A 12925-nucleotide genomic window follows, 5' to 3' on the forward strand; every position below is an offset into this window, starting at 1 on the left:
TCCTTCTCAAGCAGATTAAGGCATCCGAGTTTGAGGGGAGAGGCAGATTCGTCCAAGCTGATGCTGAAATTTGGATTGAATCCATGGAAGATTACTTCGAAGCAGCCGGTACTGCACCCGCCAATCAGGCTATGCTCGCCAAGCTAAAGCTCGCCGGCGAAGCAAGGCTTTGGTGGAAGCAATGGTGTAGGGATCAAGGGATCGCGGAGGATCAGTTACCTGGGAGAAGCTGAAGAAAGCCGTGCAGGGAAGATACTTGCCACCTGTATATTGCACGCAGAAAATGAATGAGTTCTACGAGCTAAAACATCTGGGGCTCATGCTTGATGCATACTATTCTAAATTTGTCTCACTTCTTAAGTATGTGCCGCAGATGGACATGACATAACAGGTGTCCAAATTTTGTGCGGGCTTAAATCCACCAGTCAATACCCGTCTGGAATCTATGCATCCATCAGATCTTCAAGACGCACTCATTCGAGCGGCGCCTATAATTCAAGAGGTGTAAGCTAGACCAAGTGGTAACAAAACTTTGTCTTATAATGACCCAAATAGAGGAGCATTCGGACCTTAGATAAAGAGAGTTCAAGGTCATAATCAGGGACAATGAAAGAAAGCAAGAACTAACAATGTCAACAGCTTTGTTCCTACTCAAAGCAATGGCCGAAACCTCCGTTGTTTCCACTGCAATGAACCCGGTCACTTCAAGAGGCAATGTCCCAAGCTTGGTGGAGGACATCGCCAAGTACGTTTCCAAGGTACGGGTCGTGGTGAAGGAGCCGCTACTCAAGGCAGAGGAAGAACCGCCTGCATTGCCAATAGGCAAATGTGCAAAGAAGAAGAAGAAGAAGGTCCGACCATGGAAGCAGAGTTTGAAAGGGCGATCGTCCATGCTGCTCTACACAAGAAAGGGCAGAATCGCCAGTTCTCGGTGATTCAGACACCGTCGGACTATCAAGGTAAAAGTTTCAAGACCTTGATTGATTGTGGCAGTACACATTCCTTTATCTCACCAGCATGTGCAAAAAGATTAGGAATAACCACAGTAGAAGCACCTACCTTGCTTGTGGAATTGGCAAATGGTCGTGAGGTTACTTGTACCAGGCAAACTGCTAAGGTGGAATTCTTTCTGGGAGGAAAGAAGACTTCGGTCAAATTCAGAGTCATGAATTTAGGTATCCATGAGTGTCTACTTGGAATGGATTGGCTTAAGCCTAACGACACCCACATTCATTGTGGGAAGGATCAAGTTTCTTTTCGAAACTCAAAAAGGGAATTAGTCACAACTCAAGGTGAGGCTGGAGTGCCAAGAATCCAATTGGCCAAAGTATCTCGTATCATAAAAGGAGTGAGAAAAGGATTACCTGTCTACTTGATCAAACTCAACAAGTTAGATCATAAGCAAGAGTCTAATGAAGGACCTTCTTGGCTAAAGGAATACATGGATGTATTCCCTAAAGAGTTGATAGAACTTTTGCCTCAAAGAGAAGTGGATCATGAGATTAAGTTAGTACCAGGAGCTGCGCCAATTGCAAAGAGACCTTATAGAATGTCCATACCAGAAGCAATTGAGCTGAAAGAACAACTCAAGAAACTGCTAGATTAGGGCTACATCCATCCTAGCAGTTCATCATGGGGAGCTCTAGTACTATTCCAGAAAAAGAAAGATGGGTCACTTCGACTATGTATTGATTACTGAGGATTGAATCAAGCAACGGTCAAGAATAAGTACCCTATTCCTAGAATAGATGAGCTTCTTGATCGTCTTCAGGGTGCAAAGATCTTCTCCAAGATTGATCTCAGGTCACGTTACTATCAGATAAGGATCAAGGAAGAAGATATCCCAAAGAGTGCCTTGAATACAAGATATGGGCACTTTGAGTTCCTAGTTATGTCATTCGGACTTACAAATGCACTTGCCACCTTCAATAGGTTAATGCAGGATATCTTTAGGCCATATCTTGATGACTTCGTGCTCGTCTTCTTTGACGACACTTTAGTCTATTCTAAACATGAAGAAGATCATGAACCCCAACTTCAGATCGTCCTTGAAACAATGAGGTCACATAAGTTGTATGCTAAAATGAAGAAGTGTGCATTCTTCAAGCGTTAGATTGAATATTTGGGATTCATAGTATCAGCAGAAGGAATCTCAGTGGACCTAGCCAAGGTCAGAGATGTGCTTAATGGCCAATCTCAAGGAAATACGCATCTTTCTTGGATTGATAGGATGGTATAGGGTCCTCATCAAAAACTATGCTTTAATTGCAGCACCCCTGACGGACTTACTAAAGAAGAAAACTTCCATTGCATGGTCAACTCCCGAACAAAATAGCTTCGATAGATTGAATCAAAGTTTGGTATCAGCACCTATTCTAGAACTTCCAGACCTCAATAAAAAGTTTGAGATAGTAGCTGATGCTAGCATACTTGCCTTGGGGTGTGTACTCATGCAGGAAGGTCATCCAATAGCATACTCTTCAAGGAAATTGAAGAGTCATGAAAAGAATTATACTACGCATGATCTAGAATTGCTAGCTGTCATCCATGCTCTAAAGCTTTGGAGACACTACTTATTGGGTAACAAGTTTACTCTAGTAACTGACCATAAGAGTCTCAAATGGATCTTTACCCAGAATGAGCTCAACACGAGGCAACGTCGGTGGATTGAAGTGTTGGAGGAATACGACTTTGAAATCAAGTATCGACCAGGAAAAGAGAATGTAGTTGCCGATGCACTTAGTCGCAAGGCATTCCTTAATTCTCTAATCCTGCAGAATCCATTAACAGCGAGATCTCTAGCTACAAAAGTATCTATGCCAAACAATCCAATACTTGAGCTAGCTAGAGAGGATGCATGCTATGATCCGGCCTACCAAACAATGCTAAGGGAGATCTCTATCAAGGATTAGAATCAAAAGTTGCAGGCTAAGTATCATGAATTCTCTATCAATAGTGGACTTGTCTACTATAGGACAAGGCTACTTGTACCAGCAAGTCAGTCACTTAAGCAGAAGATATTATGGGAAGCTCATGATTCCCCTTTTTTAGGACATCCTGGCTATGCCAAGACTCTTAATGTAGTTAGGAAGAGCTACAATTGGGAGAGGCTTAAAGGTGACGTTCTCAAATATGTCACCGAGTGTTTGTCTTGTCAACGTATCAAAGCCGAACATGTCAAGATGCCAGGGAAACTGCAACCGCTTGAGATTTCCCAAATGAAATGGAAATTCATCAGTATGGATTTTTTTGTAGGCCTACCCCAAGTCCAGGGAGGATATAACTCCATCATGGTTGTGGTTGACATGCTTACTAAGGTTGCACACCTTATTCCAGTAAAAAAAAAACTATAAAGCCTTAGACATTGCAAGATTGTTTATCAAGGAGACATTCAAGATACATGGGTTACCCAGAAGAATCATTGGTTTTCGTGATTCTCTCTTCACATCACACTTCTAGAGAGCTATCTTTGAAGCTATTGGGACTCGGCTCTATTTTAGCACCGCCTACCATCCCCAAACGGATGGCCAAACAGAGCGAGTAAATCAAGTCATGGAGGACATGCTTAGGGCATACTGCTGTCGTGAGCCGAAGAGGTGGATTCAATACTTGCCTTTAGTTGAATTTTCCTACAATGCTTCTTACCAGCAAAGCATTCAAATGACCCCTTTCCAAGCATTGTATGGTCATGACTGTTGAAGTCCCCTAAACTTTTTAGATCCAACCTTAAGGGCTGAAGCTTCAAGGAAAATGTTGGAAGAGATGGATGACCAAATAAAGTCAATAAGATAGGACATCCAAGTAGCCAAGGATAGACAGAAGGCATATGCGGATTTGAAGTGTCAAGATAGAGTCTTCGAAGAAGGGGACAAGGTCTTCATTCGCATACGCCCTAAAAAAAGTTCCCTATCCTTAGGAGATTGCAAGAAGCTAAGTCCAAGGTATTGTGGACCGTACAAGATCCTCAAATGCCTAGGACCTAATGCTTACATATTGTAACTCCCTGAGAACCTAAAGTTTCACAATGTATTCCATATCAGCCTATTGAAGAAATATGTACTAATCCTAACCATGTACTTGATGACCAACAAGTTGTAATGCCTAGTCCAGAGGTCCATAAACTAAGGCCTAATAGGATCTTAGACATTAGGGGGAGAAAATTAAGATCCATAACCTTGAGAGAATGCCTCGTCCAGTGGAAAGATTATCCCAAAGAGGATGCCACTTGGGTAGATGAAGGCACTCTCAACCATCAATATCCCCAGTTTATCTCGAGATGAGGACATCTCGATTCCTCTAAGGGGGAGAGAATGTAAAGTTCTAAATATCTTTTCCCGCATGAACTACCCCTTATAGGAAAGGGGGATAATGATATGGCAATTTTGTTAATTTTTTTAGGATAATGCCAAATTTTTTTCCTTATCCCCCCCAACTGACAGTCATGCTCGAGGGGGAGGAATAGAAACCAGGAAGAAGCTCCTCGGTGGGAGCTCGCAAGGTGTTATGGCCATGCCTCGCGACACGTTGGAGAGGGAGGGAATGGTGGATGACTAAGCATCCTTGTTGGATGCTTTGGAGGGAGGAGGACCATGCGCACTGACACGTTGGAGAGGGAGGATTCCCCTCCCCTCCCCTATTCAAAACTTGCACTGCTACCGCTTGGAGGAAGAAAGGAGGGAAGGGCCACCATTCTGAATTGTGAGGGAGAGGGACGGCACCCTGCAGCATCGTGAGAGAAGAGGAAGACCAAGACGGCTCGTTGCTGCTTCCGGGAGTGGAGATGGGCCGCTGATGGCGTCGCCTCTGTTGTGGGGTTTCACCCACTTATCTCCCATCGCCAATACGTCATTGAATTTCCCCCTCCTGCCACGTATGAAGCAATAGAAGCTTCTTAAGAGAAGCTTCTAAGGGGGCTAGATAAGCCCCCTTTCACCCCCTTGTTTTGCCTTTCAAAAACCTTTTCACCCCCCTCCCCCCCCATTTCTAAACCCCCCTTTCCATGGGTGCTAGAACCCCCCGTGTTTATCCCTTAAGCCTTTAGGCTTTAAAGGTCTTACTCACCCCCCCCCCCCCCGTGTTTTATCCATTAAGACTTCCCCTTAGTCTTTAAAAACCCTTTTTCTACCCAGTTGTAACCCCCTATAAGCCCCTTTTCCTTGGACTTCAAAACTACTCACCCCCCTCCCCCCCCGTGTTTAAAGCATTATATGCCCCTTCTCATAGTTGGAACCCAACCCCCGTGTTTTTTACTTTTCCTTTAGCCCTTCCTCATTGGCCTCGGAATCATTTCCCCCTTCCGTGTGTAAACCCTCATAAGACCCTTTTCTCCTAATTTGCCTAAGGGTCGTTAGACCCTTACTTATAACCTTTATGGTTATTATTTTCCCTTGGAGCTCTCTCGCACCTTGTGTCTTTTCCACCCCTTTTCATTCCTCATTTGAACGAGTCATTACAAGGCCATTAAACCTTCCCCATGGCTTAATGAGTCTTAGTCGTGAAAGATTCTGTAACACCCCTTTCGAAATTCCTACTTCAAGGAGGGAGACTTCTAAAACTACTTTCGATGGACGGTGCAAGGGAGCGACGGTGGAATTCCAAAGAAGAGTTGTAAAGCTGCTTCCACGTCTGAAATACTACAATTGCGATGCCTCCTAAGAAAGTCCAAGGCACAACCGCGGGAGGGTCATCTCCGGGCATCCATGTGGATATCTCACCCCAAACCCAGGTTTTCCTTCTTAATTTTTATTTGATATTGTTATAATTCAAACATGCAAGGTTAATTATTAGAAATAGGATATATTTTCGTCCTATTTGTTCACGACGAAGAAACTTAGCCAGCAATACTTTTAAATGAAACATGCAAATTAAGAAAGCATAATGCATTTCTAGCAAATAGTTTATGCATTGAAATGAATTATAAGAATAGATTATGATATATTAAAATAGTATACTTCGGTCAAGCCTAGAAGTATAAACTGCATCTCGCACTATTAACCCATATCGCAATGAATCATCATGGAAAGGGCAAAGCATGAAATGATTTTTTTACAATGCATAAACTCTATGAAATTATCGTTGTCAACAACATAAATTAGCAAGAAATTTTTTTCTTAATTAGCATGAATTTTTTTCGCAAAGAAAAGGGAAGTTCACCTAACCTATGTTTGACCTCAAACCGATAAGTTAGGGTTAGAAAAATCAATTTACGCATAGTCAACGAATCATGTGGAAATAATCTCCAAATTATCTTCTGGAGTTAATCAAATTGACATAAACTTAAAACACCTAAGCTGCAAAATACTCGTTGTGAATGAGTTAAATTCCAAGAAACGCCTATACCTTAAATACTTGCCCACATTCATTGAATGTAGGGACAGTGAATTGTAATCGTAAAAGGGACTAGGGTTTGTTCTTGAGAATCTTACAAAGATGAAGCTTGGAAACCCTAGGTCTAACGACGTCAGCTTAAAGAACCTGAAACAGATTGTTTCGTGACTCCATAGTCTCATAGTTCGATGCAGCACTTGCGCAACAAGTGCGGAGTCATATGATCTTGTGATTGGATCACAAGGGAATGGCCAAGTTCTCGCAATGAAGTTGGCATGTCCTTACGCAAGTTATCTTGCAAGAGGATGCATAATCATCCTAATTTAGTGGTATTTCTTGAGTAAAGAAGATTGATTGGAAACTAAAGACTAGCTGATAAACTGAAGTACCCAACGAACTTAAGGTTTGACCAAGTTGGGTTAAGAGGGTATGTCCTAACCCAGGATATAGGGGATTTTTCCAAGTTCAAAGTTATCCCGGATCGAGTGCTAGACACATTCGAAAGGAAGGATTCATTCCTTAGCAGTTTGCCAACAAAAACGATCAATGGAAATGTTTGTGCTTGCTACAGATTTTAGAGCACTGTTTGGCTTTGTTTGACCAATGAATTAAAAGATAAATGAATATTTATACTTCAGGTTGAAGGCCTGAAGGGAGAGGCAGATTCAGTTACCCCCAACTGCCTGCTTAACCCTAACCAAGGGGGTTGTTGACCGTGTCAGAAAAGTGGACTGAACCCGCCACGAGAGGTCTCTTCATTGAGCGCTACTTGGAGCAGGAGGACACTTGGGTACCAACAGGACGCTAACGTGACTTGGGATTGAATCTCGAGGCCCGCATACTAGTCTATGGACGGAAACTTGGATTAGTGATCCCTATGGATTGCTAGATAGCCTTCGGGCGGATTGTGGATAAGCCTACGGGCTCGACTCTTTGTATTTCAAATATAAATATGATAACCTGTTAATAAGGAACTTGTCTGATATTGTTTTTCTATGTCAAGTGATAAGATTACGTGAAGGAACGAGTGCCTAACGGGTTAATTAAAGAAGCTGGTTGTTACATGTCCAACTAATGTGTTAGGTAATTAAATAACTAAAACAACCCGAGGAAAGTGCGGAGGATGGGCCATAGGTCCGTCCTACGGATGGGTGGTCCCAGTTGGCCGGGAACTTTTCTCAAATCGCGATGGACAGCAAGAGGATCGTCAAAGAACACGAACAACAAAAGCGTTGACCTAGAGTTATGATTAAACCCGATTTATGCTGTTTTAGGGGAATGGAATGGGACTATGCCTTATGGTAGAGAGGTTGAGCTTTGCATCCCTCTCGTTTCCCATTCTCCTTGAACCAAGTGTAGCGTGAATTCGCTTCGGACTTGGCATTTCTGGTAAAGTAGTTCACTTGAGTCCGACACTAGTTGCTGTTAAGGAAATGACCAATCAGGAAAACCCTAATTTGTGTCGATCCTAAGTGGGAATGGACGGAATACTTCCACTACATAGCAGACGAGGAAAGCCCTAGATTGCAAACCCCGTAACATTCCATGGGAATGCCGGGCGGAGCTTTCTAGATATCCTTTCTGATGGACTGCTAAGATGTGTCCTGGATGATACTAGTGGACATGTTACACTCTCTTTCTATCTTTCCCTATTATGCTTATAGTTTCTCCCTCTTTCTCTCATTCCTTCTTTCCTTTTCTCTCTTGCTCTCCCTCACTCATTTCCTCTCCCTCCCTCTCAAATACAGTATTGGGAAGAACAAATTGTGGTACCTCAATATCAATAGGTTTTTTGGCGTTGTGGCAATTGGCACATACGATACGTCTAGTAGCTTCGTGAGGATGTCCCTCTCTTTCTCTCTTTCCCTATTATGTTTATTGTTTCCCTCTCTTCCTCTCCCTCCCTCTCCCTCTCCCTCTCCCTCCCTCATTTCCTCTCCCTCCCTCTCCCTCTCCCTCTCTTTCTCTCTCATTTCCTCTCCCTCTCTCAATACACATGAATTTTAACAAAAACAGGTAAAAGAGAAACAGAAAACACAAAAACAAAGCAAGAATGAACAATGCACTCATTGTAAAGGCTTGAAGATGGATTCGGCGGCTCCTCTTCACGACAACGGCTTCTCTTGGCCCTCTGTGCACTTCCTCCTCTTCTTTGTGAATGGCGGCATCAATGGTGAGAAGCTTTCCTTCTCCCTCTTTCTCTCTTTCTCTCCCTCTCCCTCTCAAATGCAAGATGTTTCGCTCTCTCTTTCGTGTATGCGTGCAAAATAACGCGCTCAAGTTTCATTTTTTTGTCTGAGCATTGTCACTATTTGTGTCGCTATCACCATTGCATTTGTGACGCAAATAGCAATGTCGCTATTTTTCATCGGAAAGCGCCGTCGCTATACCTCCATATCCTTGTAGTGATTCCTCATATGCATTGATTTTTGGGACAGCCCTATATTACAGGAATGCGTATGGAAACAAAAGTGCTTGATGATGGTTCTACTTATGCAAGAGTCAGAAGCAAGGATGGGAGGAAAGAAGTCAAATTTCTTATTGTTTGTGTTAATCATCCTAGAAATTAGGATATTCTTCAAGATTGTCCTTTGACTCCAAATGCAAGGGAATTCAAAGGCCTGGATTTTCATCAAGCACTATTGTAATGTAGGGCTAGAGAAGAGCTATTCATCAAAGGATGTACTCGCCTCTTGACGGAATGAAGCATGTATTTACTATTGGTTATCCTCAATTTACAATGAAAAGTTCATGTTGGTTTAAGCCTATGGAAGCTATGTGCAAGGCTGAATGCATATCTATGAAATGAGCTACTAAGGAACTAAGAGCATTGGGGCTATTAACTAAAAATAAGGGTGTTTCAAGTATCTTTTATGGGCTGAATATTAATGACACTATGGTTAAAATTTCAACAACTATACATGCAAAAATGAGGTTTAAAATAGAGTGTTGACAGTATGTTATTTGGAAATGTATGATGTTATAGAAATGTTTGCTCAATAGGAAGGATTACAATGGGCTGAAGCACTTGTGGAGACAAAGTATAAGACAGTTGACAAAAAGGTGAAACCAATTGCTTTGCCACTTCCACAAAAAAGTGAGGGTTTGTATGAAAATTTGTCAAGGTAGCCAAGCTTACGAGATCCTAAAGATATAGGTCATCAGTTTACATCTGAAACATTACACGAATTGAAAGTTGGTGTACAAGGGACTCTTTTACTTGCTAAAAGAGACTATTTTATACAGATGTTGGCTAGGTATGGAAAGGCATTTATATCTCAGCCAATTGAAATAGGTTTTGTGGATCCAAATGTTGTCTCTCGTATGGTCATATTTATCGTGCCACATGTACCATGGAACTTGATGTCTATTCCAGTGCCTAAAGCTTACTTGCCAAAGCTGATGGATTTGCTAAATGAAAGGATTTGCATGAAGATCTTGGATCCCTCTTCAGTCGCGTACTCAAATCATTGGTTTACTGTGCCCAAAAAGAATGGGGCTTTGACATTTATTCAAGACATGCAAGCACTCAATAAAGTGACCATAAGAAATGTGGGTGTAGGTCCTGTGGTTAATGAATTTGTAGAGGCTTTTGGAGGTAGAGCAATCTATTCTTTGGGTCATCTTTACTCAGGGTATGATCAATTTCAAGTTGCAATTGAAAGCAGGGATATCACAACCATGAAGAATCCCTTGGGGTTAGTACAGATGTGTAATCTCCCGTAGGGTGCAACAAACTCACTGGCATGCATGACAAAGGCTATGAATAGGGTTCCTAGGGATTTTATACCACAATTGACAATGCCCTCCTTGGATGATGTTCCAATCAAAGGGTGTGTCGTGGATGAAAATAATGAGGAGATGGATGCTCCATGGATGCAGACAATTTGTTACAGACCATATTGTAGATTGTGAGAGGATTTTGATGCGTCTAGAAGAGCTGCATTTAACTCTTTTTGGACAAAAGTCGTCTTTGGAGTTGAAGAGGTTTTGATTGTTAGGCATATGTGTGGGCCCTCTGGGCAAATACCATCGCCAACAAAAATAGATGGGATTGATAGGATGCAAGATGTATGCACGAATGTATCAAAGATGCATAGATTCTTGGGTGCACATGTGTTCTATTTGATATGGATTCCTCACTTTGCACATGTAGCCAATGCTCTATATCAACTTCTAAGGAAAGGTCAGAGATTTCATTGGGAAAGGAAGCATCAGAAAGCAATGAAGAAATTGAAGTAGCTCTTAAAATCTGCTCCTACATTGAGAAAGGCTGACTATTCACATGATACAAGCCCAATCTGAATTGGATGGGCAATTGGGCAAGATGATGAGGAAGGACAAAGATATGCAATACGCTTTGGTTCTAAAGTATTGAATTAATGAGACAGAGAAGGTATCCATAGGTTAAAAGAGAATTATAGGGAATTGTGACAACCCTTAAATGTGATAAGGAGTATTTTATGGGTGCTCGTGTGGTCATTGAGACCAATTGTTTGCTGGTATTGGGTATGATTACTAGTTGTGCTACCTCAGACATTAATATGAGGGAATTCATGAGGAAATCATTGATATGATCAAAAGAAAGTAGTAGTTTACTAGTGAGCCAACTCAGACTATGATACAGGGTTAAGATGAACTAGGTCTACATGGGATACAAGTGAATTATGATGATGATGTAGATACTATACTTGAGGTTAATAATGTAGATGATGCCATCGTTGATATTAGAAAACTTGTTATAGCTAAAAAAGAAGTTGTATGTAGTAAGATATCAAAAGGACTATGGAAAATGTACTATAATGATGAAGAGGATTCAAGAATGATTGGTAGAGGTCACCATATCTATAATCACTGGGCCCAAGAAACTACATAAACAATGTCAAAAGTGGATTCGTCTCTATGCTTGTGAAGAGAGAAAAAGATGTGCTAGGATGGATGTACGTCATTTAGTTGTAGCTCCTAAGAATGTGATATATCATACAAGGCAAGCAACCTATTTCTATAGCTACTCCCATGAAAGAAGATATTATGGATTAATTGGTAAAACAAATTCAAGATTTACAATTGAAGCTCACAAAAATAGAAGAAAAGGCTTTACCATTAGCAATAAGAATCCGAATTCACAAAGGCTTTGTATGGTGGTGTATTTGGTGTGATAGCATTGAGCATGAGTGTACAGACTCTAGGAAATACAACGATGCACCAGAAAAGAATTTGATTTATCTTAAAGGATGGGAAAATTATTCTTTGAGAAACATCATAGAAATTTAATCTAAACTTTGCAAAGGTGGGATGCAGAATTCAGTTGATGAAATAGATGTAGAGAATTCTTTTGGTACAATAGAGTATCTTTTTTTTCTTAAATTTGAGAGACATCAAAGATGTATTGCTATGTCAAGCAAGATGTATTGGCTACATTCTTTTATATGTCATCCTATTCTAGAAAATTTTTCTACACTTCTTGGATTTTTACAAGAGATAATATCTAAAATATAAAAAATTGGCTAAACTTATCCTAAAATCTAATATTTTTGAAAAATCCACACTATGGACACTAACATTAATGTCTAAAATGGCATTGGCTCTCTAAATCAATAGGAGAGCTGCACTCTAGAGTTTTTCACACTATGACCGCGTAGCGCCATGACACCATATATAATACATTTCTCTCTCTCCCTTTACATATTTATTTCCCCCCACCCTATCTTTTTGTTTTGCTCCCCCCTCGCACTCTTTATCTCTCTCTTGCCGCTCCTTTGTTACTTTCCCCTTCTTGCACTCTTTCTCTCTCTCTCCCACTTTTTCTTTGTTTCTCTTCCACTATTTTTTATTTTTGATTTTTAGTTTTTTTTTATTTTTTCATTTTTATATGTATTTTTTTCTTTTTCTCCATTTCTCCATTTTTTATTTTTCTCTTTATCCTCTATATTTCTTATTATTTCCCTCCCCTCTTCCCCTTTGTGTCTTTATTTCTCTTCCCCTCTATCTCTTTGTTTCTACACCTTCTCTCTATTTTTCTCTCTCTCCCTCCCCTTTCTTTCTTTGTTTCTCCCTCTCTCTATTTTTCTCTCCCCCTCTTCCTCCCTTTGCATTTTTATGTCTCCTCCCTTTGTCTTTGTTTCTCTCCCCCCTCTATTTTTTTCCTCTCTCTCTCCCTCTCTTTGTCTCTCTCCCTCCTCTTTCCTTGCATCTTTATTTCTCTCTCCCTCTCTCTCTCTCATTTTTTCTCTTCCACTCTCTCTCTCTTTATTTTTATAATTTTTTTTCTTTATTTTTTCTTCCTTTCACTCTATCCCTCTATTCCTTCATTTTTCTCTCTCCCCTCTACATTTCTATCTCTCCCTCCCTCTATTGTTTTAAATTTTAGTTTTTCTATTTTTATTTCTTTCACTCTTTTGTTGTATTTATTTATTTTTCTCTCTTTCCTCTAAATTTCTATTGCTCTCTCACTATCTCTATGTTTCCATTTCTTTCTCTACGTCCCTCCATGTCTCTATTTTTCTCTCTATTCCCCTTTGTCTACTTCTTTGTTTCTCTATCTTCCCATCTCTTTCTCTTGGCTTATCTCATTCTCTATCTCTCCTCCACGCTTTCT

The sequence above is a fragment of the Lygodium microphyllum genome, chromosome 22 (assembly GCF_053477565.2).
Source record: "Lygodium microphyllum isolate KBCC chromosome 22, Lygodium_microphyllum_v1.1.10, whole genome shotgun sequence".
NCBI classification, from domain to species: domain Eukaryota; kingdom Viridiplantae; phylum Streptophyta; class Polypodiopsida; order Schizaeales; family Lygodiaceae; genus Lygodium; species Lygodium microphyllum.